Source organism: Globicephala melas, chromosome 1, assembly GCF_963455315.2.
Source record: "Globicephala melas chromosome 1, mGloMel1.2, whole genome shotgun sequence".
Lineage (NCBI taxonomy): Eukaryota > Metazoa > Chordata > Mammalia > Artiodactyla > Delphinidae > Globicephala > Globicephala melas.
The window spans coordinates 71,053,137-71,077,710 of record NC_083314.1 but is presented as its reverse complement, the minus strand read 5'-3'; the positions used below and the strand labels follow the sequence as shown (position 1 = coordinate 71,077,710).

The window sequence follows — 24,574 nt, the reverse complement described above, 5'->3', positions numbered from 1 at the left end:
TCCTTGTTGCTTATGTCTTTTTTTTTTTTTTTTCTATAGTACGCGGGCCTCTCACTGCTGTGGCCTCTCCCGTTGCGGAGCACAGGCTCCGGACGCGCAGGCTCAGCGGCCATGGCTCACGGGCCCAGCCGCTCCGCGGCATGTGGGATCTTCCCGGACCGGGGCACGAACCCGTGTCCCCTGCATCGGCAGGCGGACTCTCAACCACTGCGCCACCAGGGAAGCCCCCTGCTTATGTCTTTTATATGAAGTACGGTGTATCTGTTCATCGCAGCTCCTAATTTATGTCTCCACCCCTCCCTTTCTCCTTGGGTAACCATCAGTGTGTTTTCTCTGTCTGGGAGTCTGTTTCTCTTTTGCACATACATTCTTTTCTATTACGTTTTAGATTCCACGTATCTTTGTGCTTCTCTGTCAGACTTACTTCACCAAGTGTAATAATCTCTAGGACCATCCTTAGTGTGGCAAATGGCAATATTTCATTTTCTGAAATGGCTGAGTAATACTCCCCAGTACATATATACCACATCCTTTTCTGTCAGCCGACTGCTGATGGGCACATGGGTTTTTTCTGTGTCTTGGCTGTGGCACGTAGCGCAGCTACAAACACGGGGGTGCGTGGATCTCTCCAAACAACAGTTTTTCTCTTTGGCGGCTGTGTACCCACGACGGGGATTGCTGGATCATCTGATGGCTCAGTTCCTCCTATTTATTTATTTATATATTTATTTATTTACTTACTTACTTTTAAGGATTAGTACTTGTGGTTTAGGAAGAAGAGTTGAGTAACCACATGGAGTTAGTTTCAGGTGTACAGCAAAGGGGATACTGTTTTCCATGTCTAATATTGTTTCAGATTGATTTCCAGTATAGGTTATTGCAGGATATTGAATATCATTCCCTGTGTTATTCTGTAAATCCTTGTTGCTTATCTCCTTTATATGAAGTACTGTGTATCGGTTCATCGAGCTCCTAATTTATCCCTCCACCCCTCCTTTCTCCCTCGGGTAACCATCACTGCGTTTTCCAGGTCTGTGAGCCTGTTTCTGTTTCGCACATAGATTCAGTGGTAGTACTTTTGAGATTCCACGTATCTTTGTGTTTCTCTGTCGGACATACTTCACGAAGCGTAATATTCTCGGGGAGCAGTCTTGTGGCAGCAAATGGCAATAGTTCATTCTTTTTTATTGATGGCTGAGTGATAGCTCGTACTACATAGATACGACCTCTTCTTGTACTGGCCACCCGTTGACGGGCACTTGGGTTTTTTTCCGTGTCTTGGCTAGTGCAAATAGTGCCGCTGTGAACATGGAGGTGCCTGGGCCTTTCTGAACTCTTGTTTCGCCATTTCCGGGTACGTACCCAGGAGTGGGATTGCTGGATCAGACGGGACTTCTCCCTTGGCCTCTTTCAACCTCAACCCCTCCTCCCCCCACCCCCGCCGCCACACACACCTGAGGCTGGATGGTTTCTCCCGATGAGAGGTGATGTGTGTCTCTGGGGCAGTAGAATGCCCCCACCCGATTCGGACCCCCACCTAGCCCCTGTGGTGCACTCCGTTTCTGTTGTTCTCTTGCCCGCCTCCTACCCACCGCCCCCAGTAACAACCCATTGCTTGGCCTGACCACCTTGCCGCACAGCACACCAGTCTGGGGCGCTCACCCGCCACCCCACCGCGAAGGGGTCCTCTCCCACCATCTTCCACGCCCCACAGCCCACTCACACACCCCGCCCTTCCCCCCAGCCTGGAGGCTCGGACCCCTCTCCCTGCCACCTGCCCCTTGTATCCCAGGCCCGACTGTCAAATGTCCTGCCCGGAAGTCTCACTTCTGCCAGCGCTCCTCAGACTCACCCTACTCCAGGCCCACTCCGCCCCCTGATCTGACCCACCCGCACACACGTGCCGGGCCGGGTACCACCACCACACCAAGCTTCTGCTGAGCCCCTGCCTGAGCGGCCAGCCGCTCTCCCGGGCCAGGTCCCCGCCAGCCCAACACCTCTCGCTCCTGCCCGTGCTCCAGCCAGACACCCCAGGTCCTTCCTCGCACCTCCCAGCACGCGGCCCACCGCCGCCCTCTCTCCATGGGCTCGTTCTGCTCCGTTCCCTAGCCCGCGTGGGGTGGCCACCGACCACGGCCACAAACACCTTCATCCCACACTGTCAGCCACCCCCAAGGCACCGGCAAGGGCGTTCAGGAAACCTGCTGCGGTGTTGCGAAGCACCCGTCTGCCCACCGGTGCTCCTTTCCACAGGGGATCCGGCGCTGTCAGAAGGCACCGCGTGTGACAGCGCCGTCGGTGCCGCCGCCGCTGTCGCCGTGGGGGAGAAGCAGTGCTGCTGGAGAGTCCAAACACCGGCGGGGGCGTTTGCTCGTGGACACAGCCTCGGCGGGGAGAGGCGCCGCCCCGGCCATTCGTGTTTGGGGCTGAGGCAAGCGTGTGAAAACGAAGACACGGGACGTCGAAGGCCTCGAGTGGGCGCGCGCCAGTGCGGCCAAAAGGTCTGGCCGGGCAGGGAGGGTGGACGTTGCCTGGCAGGGCTTGGGCTGCAGGTGCAGGGCACCGGGCGGCTGTTGTCGGGCAGGGCGCGACGCCGAGGCCGCGGAGCAAGCGTGGCCTAAAAGTGGGATGTGGACGGTGTGAGGTAGAGAGGAAGAAGAAAGGCTTCCCTGACCGGGAATCGAACCCGGGCCGCGGCGGTGAGAGCGCCGAATCCTAACCACTAGACCACCAGGGAGCGTCGGGCTCTATCACGGCTCCTGCTCGACCCATAGCAGCCGCTCGGCGCCACCTTGGCGCCAAGACCCGGCCTTTCCAAGTCCAGCCACGCGCCGCCCCTGGCAATCCACGTGTCCTCCCGTCCTTCCTGCTCGCAGCACCCTCAGAACACTGCGCGCCTGCTTCTCGCACACACAAGAAGAGCCGCTAGGGCCGCCGAGCTCCCTGCTCCCAGCTCTCCCTCACAGGCCCCCGGCCGGCCGCCCGGCCGGCCGCCCGCGGAGCGCGGCAAAAGGTCAGTCCGCTGCGTTGGCCGGGAATCGAACCCGGGTCAACTGCTTGGAAGGCAGCTATGCTCACCACTATACCACCAACGCTGCACAGCCCGGGCCGCCCCGAGACGCCGGCACCGGGCTCGCCCGAGCGCACTCTCGTCGCCGCTTCCTCCTCCCCCTCCTCCTCCTCCTCCTCCTCCGACTCCTTCTCTTCCGACTCCTCCTCCTTCTCTTCCTCCTTCTGCTCCCCTTTCTCTTCCTCGTCCTCCTCCTCCTCCTCAGCCGCCGCCGCCGCCGCTTGGAGCAGCCCTGCCCCGACGCCACGCCGGCCGGCAGCTCTGTGACGTCACAGACGCCACCAAGGCCCCCCGGCGCCCCACCCGCGCCAGCCCCACGAAGCTGCCCTAGACCACCCGCCCGATCGCCTCAGGGTGGCGCTCTCGCTGCCTTGCTGCTCCAGGTCCCTCGGCTCCACGCCGCGGCCCGCCCCCGCCCCCGGCGCACGCATCTTCCAGCACCCCGGCTCGCCAAAGCCCTTCTCCACCCGGCGCCTGGCCAGGCCACTTCCCGCACCGACAGGGAACGGCACTCATCCGCCTCCCACCCGTCCCGGCAGCTGGGCACCTATGCAGCTGTGCATAGCTGCGCAGCCTTGCGTCGCGACGCAAGGAGCCCACGGAGACAGCCACTTTGGGCGGGCCGCAACGTCATCGAGAGCTTGTGGTGTCCAGAGGAGGCCGTCGCTCGGCCGTGGCGACTGAGTGCCCGGCGACGAGGAAGGGCTGGAGGGGGTCGAGGGTGGGCAGGCTGGGCACGCGCTGGGGCCCTGCGCCTCGCTGGAGGACGGAGGGCACAGGGCGGACAAGCAGGGTCCTTGGGAGATAGGCGGCGGGACAGAGAGCGGCGCCAGCCACCAAAAGGGGGCGTGTTGCCTCCCCGTCGGGGAATCGAACCCCGGTCTCCCGCGTGACAGGCGGGGATACTCACCACTATACTAACGAGGACGGCGGCCACCGCCCCCGCGCCCGGACGCTCTCGGGCTGACTGCCGACGCCTCCCCCTGCCCTCCGGCCCCCTGCCCACCACGGGCGCCCGGCACGTGCCCGAGCCGACCCAACGCCACACCAACCGCGTCCTCCAAAGCAGCAGCCCCCGACCCGACAGGGACCCGGACCCGAGTGGCGCTGAAAGCTCCGAGTGCGCGCTGCCTATTGCCTCCGACGAGGGGATCGCGCCGGGAGGAGGGGGCCCGAGACCGAAAGCAAGGCTGCGAGGAGGGGGTGGGCGCGCGCCTGGCCATGGCCGGCGAGGAGAGGCGCGGGTGGGGGCCGGCGGCAGGGGCTGGCAAGACGCGGCCCGGCTCCGTCCGGGGCCAGGGCTGGGCGAGGACGCCACCGCGGCGGAGCCAGGCGCGTCGTCTGGCCTTGCTCCCCGTCGGCCGCCGCGCGCCCGCTCCGTCGCTCCCCCACACGGCCGCGCGCCTGGCGCGGAGCACCGCGTCCCGCCAAGGGCACCGGGCTGCGCGTCGCGTCGGGTCCCAGCCAGCCGAACGGCCACGCGCACGCCCAGGCCCGCCGTCAGGATGGCCGAGCGGTCTAAGGCGCTGCGTTCAGGTCGCAGTCTCCCCTGGAGGCGTGGGTTCGAATCCCACTCCTGACAAGCCAGCCTTTTGGCCCGCCCGACAAACGCACCCGGCCCTATGGCAGCGCTTTACTGCCTTCCAGTCCGTTCGCGCCTTGCACTCTTGCCGCCTCTCCAAACTGCGGCCCGGACATCCACGCCTCTCAGACGCGGGGCCTTCTCAGCCACGGCCGCGGGCCTGGCAGAAACGGCCCGCTACGAACCCTCCGGCCACGGGCTTTCCGGAAAAACGCCCTCCCCGCCAGCTCCTACGCCCCCTCCTACCTGCACCCACACCGGGAAGCCCTTCAGTCCTTCGCAGCACATCTTTCCTCACCTGCTGGCGGCTGCTGCTGCTGGTCTTCCTGCCTGCCTGCCTGCCTGCCTGCCTGCCTTCGCCCCTCCCACCCACGGCCTCTCCCCCGCCCCACCCCGCCCCCACCACCGCCACACGCAGAACGGCCGCGTGTGGAAAGCCCTCCACGCCTCGCCCGCCCTCCGACTTCTGCCTGGTGAACAGCGGACTCGTTCTCACAGCCTTCCTTCCACTTCCGCCAGCAGCAGCTCTCCCTCTTTCCAACATCCTGTCCTTCCCGCCAGACCCAACGGCCTGCCTGCCCATTCCATTCCCTCCACAGCCACAGCGAGGTGGCCGCCGACAGCGTCCTGACTGCCTTGTGGTGCGTGCCCTCGGTGCTTTTTCGCCTTGGGACCCTGGCCGGACCACACCTGCCTGCCTGCCTGGCTGCGTCGGAGCCGGGCGGCGGCTGAGAGGAACGTCGGTGCTCAGCCGCACCGGCCACGCCTCGCCTGCCCTGACCGGGATTCGGGCGCGGGCCAGGCCGGTTCGCCTCCTGGCTTCGCCTGGCGACACCGACAGTCAATCGGCTCCGTGGACGGCAGAGAAAGCGCAGGACGGGCCGAGCCCGTGGACGGCAGAGAAAGCGCAGGACGGGCCGAGCCCGCCTGCGTCCCTCCATCCTTCGGTGCTTCCGACCGCCTCGCGCCCTGGGGTCGCCAGAGTGCCTGGAGCCTCTCATTCAGGTGGCCCGTCGGCCTCCTGCTCAAATGGAGCCCATGCCCACGCGGCGAGCAGTGACCAGGGTCCGGCGGTTGGCGGCGAGCGCCGCTGGGGCAGCGGCGGGCGCCGGCGGCCATCGGTGCATGGGTGGTTCAGTGGTAGAATTCTCGCCTGCCACGCGGGAGGCCCGGGTTCGATTCCCGGCCCATGCAGACGCAGCGTCCCCTTTTGGTGCCCGCAGCCCCAAAGCGGAGCTGGGTTTCCCAGGTGCCACACTCAAGGCACCCGTCCTGCAACAGCTCGCTCACCACCGTACCTTCCCGGCCCCTGTCCTTCCCACGCAGACGCCCCCACCCCACACACACCCGGGAGCCAGGCCTCCAGGACCTGACACCTCGCGGGCTGAGCCACTCTTTCGCCCAGACCCTTCCTTGTCCTTGTTCTCTTCCTGACCCCGACCCCGCTTGTGTCCCGCTTGTCACCGTAAGGAACACCCCACACTGGCACCCGCACAGCCCAACCTCTTCACCTTTCGCCACGTGTCCAAGCTCTCTGCCTCACTCTGCCCCCACTCCGAAAATTATACTATCTTTGCACAACCAGCAGCAAGCAAGTCGCCACCTCTGGGAGCGATACATCCCAGTTTCCTAGAGAGTCCCAAAAGCGCTCACTTGCACGAGGAGTTCCAAAGAAGTCCACACTATCATCGCAGACTACACTCTAGATTCACGTTTTGACCCTCAACAGAAACACGTTTCCAACACCGGCCCGCTCCTCCACCGCTACTGCCACCAGCACCATCAGCACGACAAACACCACCCCCTCCCCTGAACCTCTGCTCCCACCAACAGCATCAGCCCTCGGGACAGCACCCCCAGCACCACCACCTCAGCCTCCTGCCTATTCCCACAAACACCCCCCTCCCCCCTCCTATCTCGCCACTTTTCCCCCCGATCCTTTCCAAATCCTACGTTGTCAAGGATCCTGCCCTTGCCTCTGTCCCGTTGCCCTCTTGTTTTCCCCTTCGTCGTCTTCTCCTTTTCGTAGCAGTATGGTTGGTTTAAACATTGTGTTACTTTCAGGTGTACAGCAAAGTGATTCAGTTATATGTCCTTTTCCAGGTTATTTTCCGTTATACGTTATCACGACACATGAATACAGTTCCCTGTGCTGTACGGTAAATCCTTGTTGCTTGTGTGCTTTATGTATAGTATTTCCTCTCTGTTAATCACAGCTCCGGAATTTCCCCTGCCCTACACTTTCCCCTTGGGTAACGAACAGTGTGTTTTCTATGTCTGTGTGTCTGTCTCTCTTTGGCACATACGTTCGTTTGTAGTACGCTTTAGAGTCCCCGTATCTTTGTGCTTCTCTGCCTGACTTACGTCGCTAAGTGTAATATACTCTAGGTCCCTCCTTCTTGGTGCAAATGGCAGTATCTCACTCTTTTGTATGGCTGAGTAATATTCCACAGTACATATATATCACGTCTTCCCGTGCCAGCCATCGGTTGATGGGCACTTGGGTTTTGTCCATGTCTTGGCTGTGGCCCGTAGTGCTGCTGTGAACATGGGGGTGCATGGATCTATTCAAATGACAGTTTCTCTCCTCTGCCGATGTGTACCCACGATGGGGATTGCTGGATCATATGAGAGCCCCTATTTCACCTATTTCTTTAGTGTGTTGTTTTTATTTATGCATTTAATATTTATTTATTCATTTACTTACTTACTTATAAGAACGACTAGCTGTAATTTTGGAAGAAAAGTTGATTAACAATATGGAGTTAGTTTCAGGTGCACAGCAAAGCAGATACTGTTTCCCATGTCTAATAACGTTTCAGATTGCTTTCCATGATAGCTTACTACACGATATTGAATATCATTCCCTGTGTTATACTGGAAATCCTTGTTGCTTATGTCTTTTTTTTTTTTTTTTTTTTTTGCAGTACGCGGGCCTCTCACTGCTGTGGCCTCTCCCGTTGCGGAGCACAGCCTCCGGACGCACAGGCTCAGCGGCCATGGCTCACGGGCCCAGCCGCTCCGCGGCATGTGGGATCTTCCCGGACCGGGGCACGAACCCGTGTCCCCTGCATCGGCAGGCGGACTCTCAACCACTGCGCCACCAGGGAAGCCCCCTGCTTATGTCTTTTATATGAAGTACGGTGTATCTGTTCATCGCAGCTCCTAATTTATGTCTCCACCCCTCCCTTTCTCCTTGGGTAACCATCAGTGTGTTTTCTCTGTCTGGGAGTCTGTTTCTCTTTTGCACATACATTCTTTTCTATTACGTTTTAGATTCCACGTATCTTTGTGCTTCTCTGTCAGACTTACTTCACCAAGTGTAATAATCTCTAGGACCATCCTTATTGTGGCAAATGGCAATATTTCATTTTCTGAAATGGCTGAGTAATACTCCCCAGTACATATATACCACATCCTTTTCTGTCAGCCGACTGCTGATGGGCACATGGGTTTTTTCTGTGTCTTGGCTGTGGCACGTAGCGCAGCTACAAACACGGGGGTGCGTGGATCTCTCCAAACAAGTTTTTCTCTTTGGCGGCTGTGTACCCACGACGGGGATTGCTGGATCATCTGATGGCTCAGTTCCTCCTATTTATTTATTTATATATTTATTTATTTACTTACTTACTTTTAAGGATTAGTACTTGTGGTTTAGGAAGAAGAGTTGAGTAACCACATGGAGTTAGTTTCAGGTGTACAGCAAAGGGGATACTGTTTTCCATGTCTAATATTGTTTCAGATTGATTTCCAGTATAGGTTATTGCAGGATATTGAATATCATTCCCTGTGTTATTCTGTAAATCCTTGTTGCTTATCTCCTTTATATGAAGTACTGTGTATCGGTTCATCGAGCTCCTAATTTATCCCTCCACCCCTCCTTTCTCCCTCGGGTAACCATCACTGCGTTTTCCAGGTCTGTGAGCCTGTTTCTGTTTCGCACATAGATTCAGTGGTAGTACTTTTGAGATTCCACGTATCTTTGTGTTTCTCTGTCGGACATACTTCACGAAGCGTAATATTCTCGGGGAGCAGTCTTGTGGCAGCAAATGGCAATAGTTCATTCTTTTTTATTGATGGCTGAGTGATAGCTCGTACTACATAGATACGACCTCTTCTTGTACTGGCCACCCGTTGACGGGCACTTGGGTTTTTTTCCGTGTCTTGGCTAGTGCAAATAGTGCCGCTGTGAACATGGAGGTGCCTGGGCCTTTCTGAACTCTTGTTTCGCCGTTTCCGGGTACGTACCCAGGAGTGGGATTGCTGGATCAGACGGGACTTCTCCCTTGGCCTCTTTCAACCTCAACCCCTCCTCCCCCCACCCCCGCCGCCACACACACCTGAGGCTGGATGGTTTCTCCCGATGAGAGGTGATGTGTGTCTCTGGGGCAGTAGAATGCCCCCACCCGATTCGGACCCCCACCTAGCCCCTGTGGTGCACTCCGTTTCTGTTGTTCTCTTGCCCGCCTCCTACCCACCGCCCCCAGTAACAACCCATTGCTTGGCCTGACCACCTTGCCGCACAGCACACCAGTCTGGGGCGCTCACCCGCCACCCCACCGCGAAGGGGTCCTCTCCCACCATCTTCCACGCCCCACAGCCCACTCACACACCCCGCCCTTCCCCCCAGCCTGGAGGCTCAGACCCCTCTCCCTGCCACCTGCCCCTTGTATCCCAGGCCCGACTGTCAAATGTCCTGCCCGGAAGTCTCACTTCTGCCAGCGCTCCTCAGACTCACCCTACTCCAGGCCCACTCCGCCCCCTGATCTGACCCACCCGCACACACGTGCCGGGCCGGGTACCACCACCACACCAAGCTTCTGCTGAGCCCCTGCCTGAGCGGCCAGCCGCTCTCCCGGGCCAGGTCCCCGCCAGCCCAACACCTCTCGCTCCTGCCCGTGCTCCAGCCAGACACCCCAGGTCCTTCCTCGCACCTCCCAGCACGCGGCCCACCGCCGCCCTCTCTCCATGGGCTCGTTCTGCTCCGTTCCCTAGCCCGCGTGGGGTGGCCACCGACCACGGCCACAAACACCTTCATCCCACACTGTCAGCCACCCCCAAGGCACCGGCAAGGGCGTTCAGGAAACCTGCTGCGGTGTTGCGAAGCACCCGTCTGCCCACCGGTGCTCCTTTCCACAGGGGATCCGGCGCTGTCAGAAGGCACCGCGTGTGACAGCGCCGTCGGTGCCGCCGCCGCTGTCGCCGTGGGGGAGAAGCAGTGCTGCTGGAGAGTCCAAACACCGGCGGGGGCGTTTGCTCGTGGACACAGCCTCGGCGGGGAGAGGCGCCGCCCCGGCCATTCGTGTTTGGGGCTGAGGCAAGCGTGTGAAAACGAAGACACGGGACGTCGAAGGCCTCGAGTGGGCGCGCGCCAGTGCGGCCAAAAGGTCTGGCCGGGCAGGGAGGGTGGACGTTGCCTGGCAGGGCTTGGGCTGCAGGTGCAGGGCACCGGGCGGCTGTTGTCGGGCAGGGCGCGACGCCGAGGCCGCGGAGCAAGCGTGGCCTAAAGTGGGATGTGGACGGTGTGAGGTAGAGAGGAAGAAGAAAGGCTTCCCTGACCGGGAATCGAACCCGGGCCGCAGCGGTGAGAGCGCCGAATCCTAACCACTAGACCATCAGGGAGCGTCGGGCTCTATCACGGCTCCTGCTCGACCCATAGCAGCCGCTCGGCGCCACCTTGGCGCCAAGACCCGGCCTTTCCAAGTCCAGCCACGCGCCGCCCCTGGCAATCCACGTGTCCTCCCGTCCTTCCTGCTCGCAGCACCCTCAGAACACTGCGCGCCTGCTTCTCGCACACACAAGAAGAGCCGCTAGGGCCGCCGAGCTCCCTGCTCCCAGCTCTCCCTCACAGGCCCCCGGCCGGCCGGCCGGCCGCTCGCGGAGCGCGGCAAAAGGTCAGCCCGCTGCGTTGGCCGGGAATCGAACCCGGGTCAACTGCTTGGAAGGCAGCTATGCTCACCACTATACCACCAACGCTGCACAGCCCGGGCCGCCCCGAGACGCCGGCACCGGGCTCGCCCGTGCGCACTCTCGTCGCCGCTTCCTCCTCCCCCTCCTCCTCCTCCTCCTCCTCCGACTCCTTCTCTTCCGACTCCTCCTCCTTCTCTTCCTCCTTCTGCTCCCCTTTCTCTTCATCGTCCTCCTCCTCCTCCTCAGCCGCCGCCGCCGCGGCCGCCGCTTGGAGCAGCCCTGCCCCGACGCCACCCCGGCCGGCAGCTCTGTGACGTCACAAACGCCACCAAGGCCTCCCGGCGCCCCACCCGCGCCAGCCCCACGAAGCTGCCCTAGACCACCCGCCCGATTCCCTCAGGGTGGCGCTCTCACTGCCTTGCTGCTCCAGGTCCCTCGGCTCCACGCCGCGGCCCGCCCCCGCCCACGGCGCACGCATCTTCCAGCACCCCGGCTCGCCAAAGCCCTTCTCCACCCGGCGCCTGGCCAGGCTACTTCCCGCACCGACAGGGGACGGCACTCATCCGCCTCCCACCCGTCCCGGCAGCTGGGCACCTATGCAGCTGTGCATAGCTGCGCAGCCTTGCGTCGCGACGCAAGGAGCCCACGGAGACAGCCACTTTGGGCGGGCCACAACGTCATCGAGATCTTGTGGTGTCCAGAGGAGGCCGTCGCTCGGCCGTGTCGACCGAGTGCCCGGCGACGAGGAAGGGCTGGAGGGCTGGAGGGGGTCGAGGATGGGCAGGCTGGGCACGCGCTGGGGCCCTGCGCCTCGCTGGAGGACGGAGGGCACAGGGCGGACAAGCAGGGTCCTTGGGAGATAGGCGGCGGGACAGAGAGCGGCGCCAGCCACCAAAAGGGGGCGTGTTGCCTCCCCGTCGGGGAATCGAACCCCGGTCTCCCGCGTGACAGGCGGGGATACTCACCACTATACTAACGAGGACGGCGGCCACCGCCCCCGCGCCCGGACGCTCTCGGGCTGACTGCCGACGCCTCCCCGTGCCCTCCGGGCCCCTGCCCACCACGGGCGCCCGGCACGTGCCCGAGCCGACCCAACGCCACACCAACCGCGTCCTCCAAAGCAGCAGCCCCCGACCCGACAGGGACCCGGACCCAAGTGGCGCTGAAAGCTCCGACTGCGCGCTGCTTATTGCCTCCGACGCGGGGATCGCGCCGGGAGGAGGGGGCCCGAGACCGAAAGCAAGGTTGCGAGGAGGGGGTGGGCGCGCGCCTGGCCATGGCCGGCGAGGAGAGGCGCGGGTGGGGGCCGGCGGCAGGGGCTGGCAACACGCGGCCCGTTTCAGTCCGGGGCCAGGGCTGGGCGAGGGCGCCACCGCGGCGGAGCCAGGCGCGTCGTCTGGCCTTGCTCCCCGTCGGCCGCCGCGCACCCGCTCCGTCGCTCACCCACACGGCCGCGTGCCTGGCCCGGAGCACAGCGTCCCGCCAAGGGCACCGGGCTTCGCATCGCGTCGTGTTCCAGCCAGCCGAGCGGCCATGCGCACGCCCAGGCCCGCCGTCAGGATGGCCGAGCGGTGTAAGTCGCTGCGTTCAAGTCGCAGTCTCTCGTGTAAGCGTCGGTTCGAATCCTTTTCCTAACAAATGCCTCTGGCCTTACCGGAGTCTTTTAGTGCCTTCCAGTTTTGCTTTTGTCTTCTTTCTCTCAGCCTACCACCGTCCCCATCTCCTTTTTCGCCCACGGTAGCTCTGCGGCCTTGTGGACCCGACAACACCTAACGCACTTCCAGCACCTCCACTCCAAGCCGTGGCAGGCAACCTTCTCCCTCTCCCTGGACAGAGCTGCTAGCTGCATTTTTGCGAGCGCCCACTCAAGGCCTTCGACGTCCCGTGTCTTCCTTTTCGGACGCTTGCCTCAGCCCCCAACACCAGTGGCCGGGGCGGCGCCTCTCCCCGCCGAGGCTGTGGCCACGCGCAAACGCCCCCGCCTGTGTTTGGACTCTCCAGCAGCACTGCTTCCCCCGTGACGCCCCTCCCCTCTGACCACCCACCCCTTCTTTCCTTGTGAGGTGCTGGTGCAGCTGGTGCTGTGGTCTTGGCGCTGGTGCTGCTGGTGGTGGCCTCTGGTTCTGGTGTTGTGTGGGCGCTGATGCTGCTGTTTGTTGTAAAGGGGGTGGTGGTGGGCAGGGGTGTGGTGAGGTGGGGCTTAGCGGTGAGGGTGGTGGTGTTTGTGTTGAGTCCTGGCACCCTCAGCGCTGGAGGCGACTGCGGAAGGTTCGGGAGAGTGATCTACCACAACAACAAGATCTACAAGATGTGGTGCTCCTGTGGTCCTGGTGGTTCCCAGTCTAGTGGTACTGGAGGTGGTAATGATTTAGTTTGTGATGGTCGTCGATTGCCACTGCTTCGGGCAGGAAATTGGTAGGCAGTTGAGAGGCATCTACACATCATGGTCGTGTTTTTTAGGTAGCTGGTATTCACTTACTGGGTTCCACATTTTAGCACATTCTTGGGACTTTCTCACTTAGTTTATTGTCCTAACACTTCTGAATTAGTGCCATTCATTTAACATATATATTTTTTTCTTCCTATTTTTCTTTTTCTAAATTATATGGGATGAAATGACAAATCTGATATGTCCATTTTCAGAATTGTGACAATCTTTGTACTTAACAAAAGGCCTGTTGCCCATCTAGCATGAAGCCACTATTATATCACTGGCTTTTTATTTTTATTTCATTTATTTACTTATTTTTTGGCCACGCTGCAGGGTTTGTGTGATTTCAGTGTCCCACCATGGGTTGAACCCTGGCCAAGGAAGTGAAAGCCCAGAATCCTAACCAGTAGATCACCGGCTTTTTATAAAAGGAAAATCTTTACTGGGAGGTTCATGGCAAGGAGATAACTTTAATCTGTCTCCTCATTTTGCAATTAAGCCAAACCTTTAGAAAAAATTTTTTTATTGAAGTAGAGTTGACTTTTTAATTGAAATATAATTGAATATATAATTAAAAGAATAGATATGTATTCTTTTTCAGATTCTTTTCCATTATAGTTCATTACAAAATAATGAAACTAGTTCCCTATGCTATACAGCAGGTCCTTGTTGTTTACCCTTTTTATAGACAGTAGTGCGTACATGCTGATCTTGATGCCGAAAGCACAGCTTCTCTGTACACCAGTGCCGAATCAAATCTCGGAGACAGAGTTTTGGGTGAAGTAGAAAAAGATAGGTTTATTACTTTGCCAGGCAAAGGGGGACACAGTGGGCTCCTCCATCAAAAAGCTATGTGGGGGCTTCCCTGGTGGCGCAGTGGTTGAGAGTCCACCTGCCGATGCAGGGGACACGGGTTCGTGCCCCGCTCCGGGAAGATCCCACATGCCGCGGAGCGGCTGGGCACGTGAGCCATGGCCACTGAGCCTGCGCGTCCGGAGCCTGTGCTCCGCTACGGGAGAGGCCACAACAGTGAGAGGCCCGCGTACTGCAAAAAAAAAAAAAAAAAAAAAGCTCTGTGTACCCACTTGGAGAGGATAGTGAGAAGTTTTACAGTAATGTTCAAATAAGGTATTATCAGTTTGTGGAGATTCTTCTGATGGCTTGGTGGTAAGGTAAGTAGAAGTTAGCATCATCAACCTTCAACTGGTCCAGGGTCTACATGCTTGTGGGCAGCATACCATCGTTAATTTCTCCCATCTGGTGGAGGTTTCAGTATCTGCAAAGTAGCTCAAAGATATTGTTGTATGTGTTAGTTGATGGGCAACCAGGATCTTGCCCCAAGGCTGCAATATTGTTTCTCTTGACAGTTTGTTTCTCCCTGGTCTTGCATCCCCTCCCTTTCCTAATTAACAATGCTTGAATCTGCCAGTTGGAACTTAGGGAAGGTCCTGGAGGCTGAATGAAGGCTATTTCCTGTAATCAAAGACATGGGGGACACAGAAAGGCTTTGTGCCCAGGAGCCCCACAGGGCCCTGCTTGGTATCAATCTCAAACTCTCAATTTATCCCTCCCCGCCTTTCCCCTTTGGTAACCGTAAGTTTGTTTTGTATGTCTGTCAGTCTGTTTCTGTCTTGTAAGTTCATTTTAGATTACACACATTTTAGATTACGTGTATATGTGATATCATATGGTATTTGTCTTTTTCTTCTGAGTTACTTCCCTTAATATGATAATCTTTAGGTCCATCCCTGTTGCCACAAATGGCATTATTTTATTCTTTTTTATGGCTGAGTGATATTCCATTGTGTATATATACTACATTCTGTATCCATTCATCTGTCAACGGACACTTAGGTGCTTTCATGTCTTGGCTATTGTAAATAGTTGAGATTCAGCCAACTTTTATGAATTAGGGGAAGGTTAGTTGGTATATGCTTATGGCACAAGTTTTGAATGGAGGAATTTGAAACTTGGCCATTTATGGTAAGATATAGTAAATGGGTCTTCAGCACTGGATTTTCCTGGACAAGGGACCCTTTTCTCTGAAAGAGTTCCGGCATTCAGGTTACCTTCATGTCCACCTCCTTTGGTTCCATGGTGGGGGAGGGGGGAGATAACCTTTTGTTCCAGGTGTTGTTTGAGGTCAAAGTTTTCTTCTTTGCTCATGCCTTGGATGCATGACTTGCAGTTTGTTTGTCTCTGAAAACCAACTTAGTATCTTGTTGCAAACAGGACAGGGCTAGTTTTTGGCTGGTTCTGAGATTACATATTCATAGAAGAATTTCAAATAGACAATCCCTATGTGAACATGTTCAGTCTCACTAAAAATCTATGAAATGTTGATTTAAAAAAGCTTGTGATATTTTAAATATCTTTTCCCATTTCATATGAGCACTTCATAGAAATAGCAAAAGTGAAAGAATTTTACCATAAACACTTGTGTCGTGGCTTGAATAATAACCCCCTTTAATTAATACCCACTTGGAACCTCAGAATGTGAGCTTATTTGGTATAGGGTCTTTGTAGATGTAATTAGTAAAGGTTCTTGAGATAATATCATTCTGGATTTAGTAACTGGTGTCCTTATAAAAAGAGGAGAGGTGTCAACTGGTGTCCTTATAAAAAGAGGAGAGGTGTCCTTATAAAAAGAGGAGAGGACACATAGAGACACACAGAGAGAAGGCTGTATAAGATGGAGATGAAAGCAGAGATTAGAGTTACATTGCCACAAGCAAAGGAATTCTGGGAGTCACCAAAAGCCAGAAGGAGGCAAGGAAGGATTCTTCCCTAGAAACTTCAGAGGGAGCATGACCCTGCTGACACCTTGATTTCAGACTTCTAGGCTCCAGGGCTGTGAGAGCATAAATTCCTGTTGTTTTAAGCCACTTGGTATGGTAGTTTGTTACGGCAGCCCTGGGAAACGAATGCAATTTGCATACCTACCATCTAGGTTTTCCAATTAACATTCTACTTTATCACATATTTGTCTATTTATCCAAACTTCTAGTTTGTGATATTTTTAGACTTATCAGATATTATCAATATTTTCAATATTTGGCATTGCAGTGTTCCTGAGGGTCTGAGGGGATGATCAGTATTATGCACTTTGTTGGAAGTAAAATTATTCTACAAAGTTTTTAGAGAAAAATTTGGATCTATCTAAATTTTAAATGTTTATTTTTTTTATCAAACAATTCCACTATAGGAACTTATCTTACCCAAATATTTGCACTAGTGGACAAGGTTGTATGTTCCTTGCTTTATTATAGAAACTAGAAAATACCTCACGTGTTCATAGTTAAGAGCCTGTTTATGAAATACATAACACAATGTAGCTGTTTGAAAGAGTGAGTAGATAAGTATATATGTCAATTATACTTTTGTGGTAGTCAGCTTCCAAGACAGCTTTTTTTTTTTTTTAACATCTTTATTGGTGTATAATTGCTTTACAATGGTGTGTTAGTTTCTGCTTTATAACAAAGTGAATCAGTTATACATATACATATGTTCCCATATCTCTTCCCCTCTTGTGTCTCCCTCCCTCCAACCCTCCCTATCCCACCCCTCTAGGCGGTCACAAAGCACCGAGCTGATATTCTTATGCTATGCGGCTGCTTCCCACTAGCTATCTACCTTACGTTTGGTAGTGTATATATGTCCATGCCTCTCTCTCCAAGACAGCTTTTAATGATCATCACCTCCTGGCTTCCAAACCCTCTGCAGTCGCCTCCCACACTATGTCAGGGTATGTCTATGTCAACAGAATATAGCCAAAATGAAGGTATGTCACTTCCAACATTAGGTTAGAAAAGACTATGGCTTTCATCTTGGGTGATCTCTCTCTCTCTCTCTCTCTCTCTCTCTCATAACCTTCTTTGGGAGAAGCCAGTTGACATTTTGTGAGGATACACGGGCAGCCTATGGAGAGACCTACGTGGTGAGGAAGCAAGGCTAAGCAGGTAAGCAGCCACCTGAATGAGCTCAGAACTGGATCCTCCAGTCCAGCTGAAGCTTCACATGACTGCAGACCCAGCCAACAGCTTGATGACAACTTCATGAGGACCTTGAGGCAGAACTATGCAGCTAAGTTGCTCCTGGATTCCTGACCCTAGAAACTGTGACATAATAAATGTTGTTTCAACTTGCTAAGTTTTAGTAATATGTTATGCAGCCATAGGTAACAAATACAAATAGTATGTTAAAAAAGTAAATTATACCATAGTGTAATCATATAATGGTAAATCTTATATATACATATACATTTTTTCATATAAATTCTTGAAATTCATAACATAATATTATGGTGAGTAGGTATAATATGATAATGTGGTGAGTAGATCTTATATCCTTTGTCCTATTGTATTATTTAAATTTTTATAATTAACTCTTATAATTGATGTGTAATTGAGCTTTATTGGCGTATAATTGATATACAGTAAAATGTACACATTTAAAGTGTACAGTATAAGTTTTGCCATACAGATCCATCACTACGATCAAGATAATGAACATATTATCACCCCCCAAATTTTCTCCTTCCCCTTTTTAATCACATCCCTCCCCAGGCAACAGTTAATTTGCTTTCTGTCACCATTGATGAGTTTTCATTTTATAGGACATAACTGTCCAATAATATTTCTGTGATGATGAAAATGTCTTATATCTGCATTGTCCAGTGTGGAGCCGCTATTCACATGTGGCTACTGAGCTCTTGAAAAGAGGCTTATCTAAATTGAGAAATCCTGTAAGTGTAATACACACTGGATTTCAAAGACTTAATGTGAAGACAAGAATATAACATATCTCATTAACGTTTTATACTGATTATATACTGAAAGGATACTATATTGGATGTATTGCGTTTATGTATTGACTTGTGTCCCCCCCCACAAATTCATATGGAGAGGTCCTAACTCCCAGTACTTCAGAATGTGAATTTATTTGGAACTAGGATATCTATTTCCTATGTAATTAGTTAAGATGAGGTAGAGTGGACCCCTAATGCAATAGGCCTAATATCTTTTTTTTTTTTTGGCTGCACCACACGGCATGTGGGATCTTAGTTCCCCGACTAGGGGTCCAACCCGGCCCCCTGCATTGGAAGTGCAGAGTCTTGACCACTGGACCGCCGGGTAGGTCCTAGCATCCATATTAAAAAGGGAAAGTCAGATACAAACACACACACACACAGAGGGAGAACACAGGTGAAGTTTGGAGTTATGCAGCCACAAGCCAAGGAACTATTAGAACCTAGGAAAGAGGCCTAGAACAGATCTTTCCCTAGGGCCTTCAGAGGGGGCGTGGCCCTACTTGACACTTTGATCTGACTCCTAGCCTCTGAAATGGAAATAATAAATTTCTGTTGTTTAAATTACTCAGTTTGTGGTACTTTTTTTATGGCAGCCCTAAAAAACGAATACACTAGGTTAAATAAAATATTAATTTTGCCTGTTCCTTTTTACTTTTTTTTAAATACTCCTTCTTGAAGAAGGCCCTCTCTCTTCCCTCTTCAAATACCCTATGGAACTAATGTATGGGTTTCTGAAAAATTATGCAATCCCATTTAAGATGAAAGTAAACATACTCCTTTATCATGTAATACGGTGCCTAAGGTGGTAGGGGCCCACAGGGGAAACCTTCCACGGTTAAGACAATGAGAATGGAGTCTGGCTCCACATACCTGTGATGGAAGGGACACTTTTTCCTGCACTCTTAACTCTGGACGGTGTAATTGTTACCAAGTCCAAGCTCACTGCTCGCTGCAGCACAGGCCAATAAATCAGAGACGAGGTGTTGAGGCAAGGAATACGACTTTATTCGGAAAGCCAGCAGACCAGGAAGATGGCAGACTAAAGGCTCAAAATAACCATCTTATCAGGGTTTGGATGCCAGTTTCTTTTATAGCACAGAGAGGGGGAGGAGATGAGGAAGTAAATAAAAAGGCCATAAGTTTTGCAAATATCCCCTAGAATGGCTAGCATATGGGAGGGGATGTGTTCATTTCTTCTTTCTTGCAGCCATCACAGGTGGACAGGGTCCAGATGTTTCCCTGAACAAAGGCACTTTGGTTTAACATTCAGGCAGATGGGCTCAGGCAGCGGGGCAGGGTTCCCCAAGGCAGGCCATTATGTACTGACAGTATCCTTTTAGTGAACAAAAGCAACAGGAAGCAAAGGAAGCAAAGGTTAAAGTGCACAAAAGCAACAGGAAGCAAAGGAAGCAAAGGTTAAAGTGCACATATAGTCAGATTTGGCTCGTCCCTGTTACAAACTGTTGCAACATGAGAAATGTGAGGAGAACATCACAGTCAAGAATTACAGTGGAGGTGGACAGTAGCACAAATATCTGGGAGAGTGAATCATTTATTTGACTTTTTCTCTGAATTTTTTGTTTTGTTTTTGGTTTGAAGAAGAAAATAACTTTTCTAATCCTATTTTGTTTAGGCACATATCCAAAGGAATGAGGTGAGCCCTCAGTACAACTGTAAGTTAAAAGCTTTTTATTTCCATCCTTCCAACCCTTCCCTGAGCTCCCTTCTCCCTTCTCACTGGCTCCCTCCCTAATTGCCTTGAGTTCCCAGCACTCTGGGTCTATGTCCCCTCTGATGAAACTACTAGCTTGAGAAGCTGATTCTCTCTAAGGTGTGTCATTAGACTGTGTCCTCAACTAGAAAAAAATGTTGATTTAAAGAAAACAAAACCCACGCATACTAGATTAAATAAAAAAGACACTCAAAGACAGAGAACAAAGTATGATGTGAGCTAACTGAAAGCAAAACTGGAAGTGTTTTTGGGAAGCCAGAATTTGAAGACATGACCACTCTCATCTGCTTTTCTCTCTACTTCTCTCCAATTTCAAAATTAATCAATTCCGATTCTCTTGCTTTCTCACTGTCTCCCCTTTCCTTCCTCCCTTCTATCTCCCTTCTATCCTGTCTCCTTCTCTTAGATGGCTTGCTTTACTTTAACATGACCTAGCATGGTCTGACTCTATATGATCTTACAATTCAGTACCTGCCATCATCTAACTAAGGTCTCTGACCCTCAGTTAATTTCTAAAGACAGTCTAATTAGTCACTGGTCGCTCACTGAACTCGCTCCTCCTTGGGCAATGATGGAACCTAGCCTGAACTGAGAGGGCTGGGGGAGAAATTAGGAAAGGATTTTGTCAACCTGAAAGACCTAGGGCTGCCTCTGCCAGCTGCAAGCAGGGCAAGGGAAGTAGAGCGTGTATATCAGGTATGTATTGACATTATCTCATTATCTTATAATAGATATTATATTACCTATTTTTCCATATGTTATGGTTATTGTATCTGGATGTATAAAAAATTAATGTAAAATTTATATATTTGTTATTTCATAAATGCTAGCGGGATCATCTCCATCAAGGATGGGATGATTTTTCACTTTTTACTTTTTTAAATGTGGCTTCTAGACAATTTGAATTTATATATGTGGCTCACATTACATTTCTACTGAATAGCACTGCAATAGAGGTATATTTAACAACAAATTTGTCTTGTCAGGTTTACCGGGAAACTGTTTCTTCTTCTCCAAGCCCTTTATCTGGTGATGCCTATCTATTCCATGTCCCTAGTTAATATGGAATGACAATCTCTAATTAGCAAACAGTAATTGGTATTGCCTTTGGTATTCACCTAGAACTCTCTCCCATTTATCTGTAATTCAGCTCTCAAACTCTCAAGTCCTTTTGATGATCTATTTGGAAGAATTCTCTGATTTTGACACATGATACTCTCTCCTCAACACAATTTCTAATTTGCTCTTTAATCTATGAACCTTCAGCCATAGACATTTTTGCTGTCAACATATCCACAGCCATCCATCCATCCTGATCCCAAAGGATCCTTATCTATTGAGCTAACTTGCTTGATTTTACTACTATGAGAGGTGAACTAAACAGACGCTATATTATTAAAAAAATCAGTCAATCAGTGGAAACACTGACATTGTTCTATGAGTGTAGGGAGCATCTTAGTACCAATTACTCTCGTGGTTTTGTAGGTAAATATCATCTTGACTGTACTCAATGATGTTAAACTTCAGGGATTAAATTATTCATTTATGAATTGGTGCAAATGCAGTAATCCTCTTTAAGTAAATTTCTGCCTGCAAGACTTCCTCATTGCATCTCCTACTGAAAGAAAGTATAAGACACCTAAACTTTGGGGGAATATTCTCCCCAACCACCAACATCATTTTATTTTATTAAAAAAAAATTTATTTTTGGCTGCACCACACGGCTTGCAGGGATCTTAGTTCCCTGACCAAGGATCGATCCCAGGCCCGCTGCAGTGGAAGTACAGACTCCTAACCACTGGGCCGCCAAGGATTTCCCTTCCCAATATCATTTTAGAGAAGTTGACACTGAGCATTCTTTCTGACAATTATTAGATAATTACTAATTGAGGCCATTCAGTTGATTTAGGGTAATAAAATCTGATGCTAAATAAATGTAAGCATTCTTGTCCTCAGCCTGGGAATCACATTGAAGAGAAAGCAGAATCTGGAGCCTGATTTGGGTAAAATTGGAAATGAGTTAATGCCTATCTTCATTAACATATAGGCTAATGAACAGGAAGATCTGGTTAGGACAGGAAGAACTCTTAAGAATAGAACAGACAGGGACTTCCCTCGTGGTCCATTGGTTAAGACTCTGTGCTCCCAATGCAGGGGCCCATGTTCGATCTCTGGTTAGTGAACTAGATCCCGCATGCCACAACTAAAAGATCCCACATGCTGCAACTAAAGATCCTGCATGCCACAAGGAAGATCTTGCACGTGGCAACGAAGATCCTATGTGCCACAACTAAGACCCCGCACAGCCAAATAAATTAATTAATTAAAAAAATAATAGAAGAGACAAATAAATCAGTGGAAGAGAACAGAGAGCCCAGAAATAGACCCACATAATATAGTCAACTGATCTTTGACAAAGAAGCAAAGGGAATACAATAGAGAAAAAATAATCTCTTCAAAAAATAATGCTGGAACAACTGGACATCCACATGCAAAAAAAAAAAAAGATTCTAGACACGGATCTTACACCCTTCACATAAATTAACTCTAAATGGATCATAGACTTAAATGCAAAATTATAAAACTCCTAGAAGATAACAAAGGAGGAAAATTTAGATGACCTTGAGTATGACAATGGCTGTTTAAGTACAACACCCAAAGTACGATCTATGAAAGAAAGAATTGATAAGCCTGACCTTATTAAAATTAAAAACTTCTGCTCTGCAAAGGCACTGTCAAGAGAATAAGACAAGCCACACACTGGAAGAAAATATTTGCAAGTCATATCTGATAAAGAACCCCCTTACTTTACTGAGGTCTGGAGAAGCAAAGAGCCTTGCCCAATACCACACAGTGGCAAAGCTGGGTCTAAAACCAGCTCTCATCTCTCCCCTCCTAACCTAGGTCCTCAGAGATAAATAACACTCTGCTCTTTATGTCCCTCACTTTGCCTTGGTGAGGCAGGAGATAGATGGGCTCCAGGCTAGACTTTACAACCAGCCTCCTGTCTATTATTTCTTGAGGCAGGAAATAGATGGACTCATGTTAGACATTTACAGCCAGCCTCCTAAACATACTTCAAGATAGAAATAACAACAGGGACAGGGTAAATAGCTGGACTTTGTCTCCTGTAGACACTTTAAGATAACAGTAATGGGAGGAGCAGAGAGGGGCTAAGCCCTGCTTGGGTAAAAGATCAAGAGGTCACATATTTCTCATCCTTGGGTTGGGGAGACCTCAACTGCACATGCGCAGAAAGGCTCCTTGGGGGTCAAAAGGGAGGAGAGGCGAGACCATAAAAAGTTGTGGCTAGCTCTCCCAAAGGCCCTTGCATTGAAATCCACCTTGGCTTAAGGATATACATGCACATTAGGGAGGGCCCTGAGGCAAATCAGCCATGAGGTCAAAACAAGACTATGGGCCAGAGGAAAACAAAGACCCGGAAGACTGCTCCCTTATAAATGATCTAATTCCAGGCTTCCCTGGTGGCGCAGTGGTTGAGAATCCGCCTGCGAATGCAGGGGACATGGGTTTGAGCCCTGGTCTGGGAAGATCCCACGTGCCATGGAGCAACTAAGCCCGTGCGCCACAACTACTGAGCCAGAGCTCTACAGCCCGTGAGCCACAGCTATTGAAGCCCGCGCACCTAGAGCCCGTGCTCCGCAACGAGAGAAGCCACTGCAATGAGAAGCCGGTGAACCGCAACGAAGAGCAGCCCCTGCTCGCTGCAACTAGAGAAAAGCTCTCGCACAGCAACAAATACCCAACACAGCCAAAAATAAATAAATAAATGATTTAAACTTCCCAAAGGTGCAACTTTTCTCTGAGCTCACCCATGCATCTGTCAGCACCTACTCTGCTTTTCTAGTAAATGCCTTACTTTCCTCTACCTTCTGTCTCCTTGGCAAAAAATGTTTTTCAAGGCAGAGAACGTGGGCCCAGACTTTAGCCAGTGGCATTCATGGTCTAGCGGTTAAGATTTGGGGCTCTCACCACCGCGAACAGGGTTTGATCCCGGTCTTGCTTCCAGCTGCTGTTGCTGCTGCTCACTGCTGTCTCTCCAAGATCAATGGGTCTTTGCTTCCTGAGAAATAGCCCTTCCTTCTCTCATATTGTTTCTCTCTCCTCTCATCAAAATTCTTCAGCACTCTGCTGTTCTGGAAAACAGGGAATGGTGAACAAATTCACACTCTGAAGTTAATGATCCACCTAACTTAGGGTATTTGCCTAACTAAAGGTTGTTAAAGATGACAACGCTTTAACACAAAGACGTGAATTCCCAAAGGAAGTTTTCAGGCAGGACTGTTGATGCTAGTGTGTGGACCTGGCTGAGCCCCTTCAAACCAGAGCTTCTATAATTCCATCATTCTTTCTCCCCTCTTCCCTTCTGTGGTTGCCTTTCCTTCCAGACTTCCTCCTCCTTTGGGGTCAGCAGTTGATTGTAGTGTTGCCTAGGGTGTCTCAGCTGTTGAGGAAGTGGCTGTAACAAGGAAACCCTAGAAAGGACTGATAAAGCAATTACAGAGATCTGCTCATAGGGTGGTCAGTATATTAAGAAGAGGAACAGAACCCAACCAAGCAGAGAAAAGAGCATCTTCTGAATCAAGTGGCTAGAATCTGAGAGTGTCTAGAGCTGGAGTCACTTGAGTTTATAGCATTTATCTGTCCTTCCCAAAGTGGGTCCGTGAACACCATCCCCCACTGGAAGTGCTAACCAAAAACTGGGTTCACCTCTTGGTGGGTGTCAAGCCAAGACACAACCAAGCCAAAGAGCAGGAGAAGGAAGGATTCATTACTTACAGCAAATAAGGAGTCCTTCCCAAAGCAATGTCTCCCTGAACAGCCAAATTGGTTAAGTTTTTTTTTTTAATTAATTAATTTATTTTTGGCTGCATTGGGTCTTCGTTGCTGTGTGCGGGCTTTCTCTAGTTGTGAGCGGGGGCTACTCTTCGTTGCGGTGCGTGGGCTTCTCATTGCGGCTTCTCTTGTTGCAGACCACAGGATCTAGGCACGCGGGCTTCAGTAGTTGTGGCACGCAG

The 24,574-nt window shown here is 51.9% G+C and overlaps 1 protein-coding gene and 8 non-coding genes across 12 annotated transcripts in view; 3 read left to right on the top strand and 6 right to left on the bottom strand.

Annotated features, from left to right (window-relative positions):
- Positions 1 to 2,665: 2,665 nt before the first annotated feature.
- On the bottom strand, positions 2,666 to 2,737 carry TRNAE-CUC (transfer RNA glutamic acid (anticodon CUC)). Its single transcript has one exon. It is a non-coding gene; the product is annotated as a tRNA-Glu (tRNA).
- Positions 2,738 to 3,023: 286 nt separating this feature from the next.
- Positions 3,024 to 3,095, bottom strand: TRNAG-UCC (transfer RNA glycine (anticodon UCC)). Its single transcript has one exon. It is a non-coding gene; the product is annotated as a tRNA-Gly (tRNA).
- Positions 3,096 to 3,925: 830 nt separating this feature from the next.
- TRNAD-GUC (transfer RNA aspartic acid (anticodon GUC)) lies at positions 3,926 to 3,997 on the bottom strand. Its single transcript has one exon. It is a non-coding gene; the product is annotated as a tRNA-Asp (tRNA).
- Positions 3,998 to 4,569: 572 nt separating this feature from the next.
- TRNAL-CAG (transfer RNA leucine (anticodon CAG)) lies at positions 4,570 to 4,652 on the top strand. The gene has a single exon. It is a non-coding gene; the product is annotated as a tRNA-Leu (tRNA).
- Positions 4,653 to 5,775: 1,123 nt separating this feature from the next.
- Positions 5,776 to 5,846, top strand: TRNAG-GCC (transfer RNA glycine (anticodon GCC)). Its single transcript has one exon. It is a non-coding gene; the product is annotated as a tRNA-Gly (tRNA).
- A 4,356-nt stretch (positions 5,847 to 10,202) lies between these two features.
- Positions 10,203 to 10,274, bottom strand: TRNAE-CUC (transfer RNA glutamic acid (anticodon CUC)). The gene has a single exon. It is a non-coding gene; the product is annotated as a tRNA-Glu (tRNA).
- A 282-nt stretch (positions 10,275 to 10,556) lies between these two features.
- Positions 10,557 to 10,628, bottom strand: TRNAG-UCC (transfer RNA glycine (anticodon UCC)). The gene has a single exon. It is a non-coding gene; the product is annotated as a tRNA-Gly (tRNA).
- Positions 10,629 to 11,472: 844 nt separating this feature from the next.
- TRNAD-GUC (transfer RNA aspartic acid (anticodon GUC)) lies at positions 11,473 to 11,544 on the bottom strand. Its single transcript has one exon. It is a non-coding gene; the product is annotated as a tRNA-Asp (tRNA).
- Positions 11,545 to 17,408: 5,864 nt separating this feature from the next.
- The window catches only part of LOC132597142 (low affinity immunoglobulin gamma Fc region receptor II-like), a 32,263-nt gene continuing 25,097 nt past the window's right edge, over positions 17,409 to 24,574 (top strand). For all 4 annotated transcript variants that reach the window (XM_060297370.2, XM_060297367.2, XM_060297376.2 and 1 more), the window contains exons 1-2: positions 17,409 to 18,125; positions 19,437 to 19,457. The gene's annotated coding sequence lies outside the window, so the exon portion shown is untranslated. The remainder of the gene's footprint in view (positions 18,126 to 19,436; positions 19,458 to 24,574) is intronic.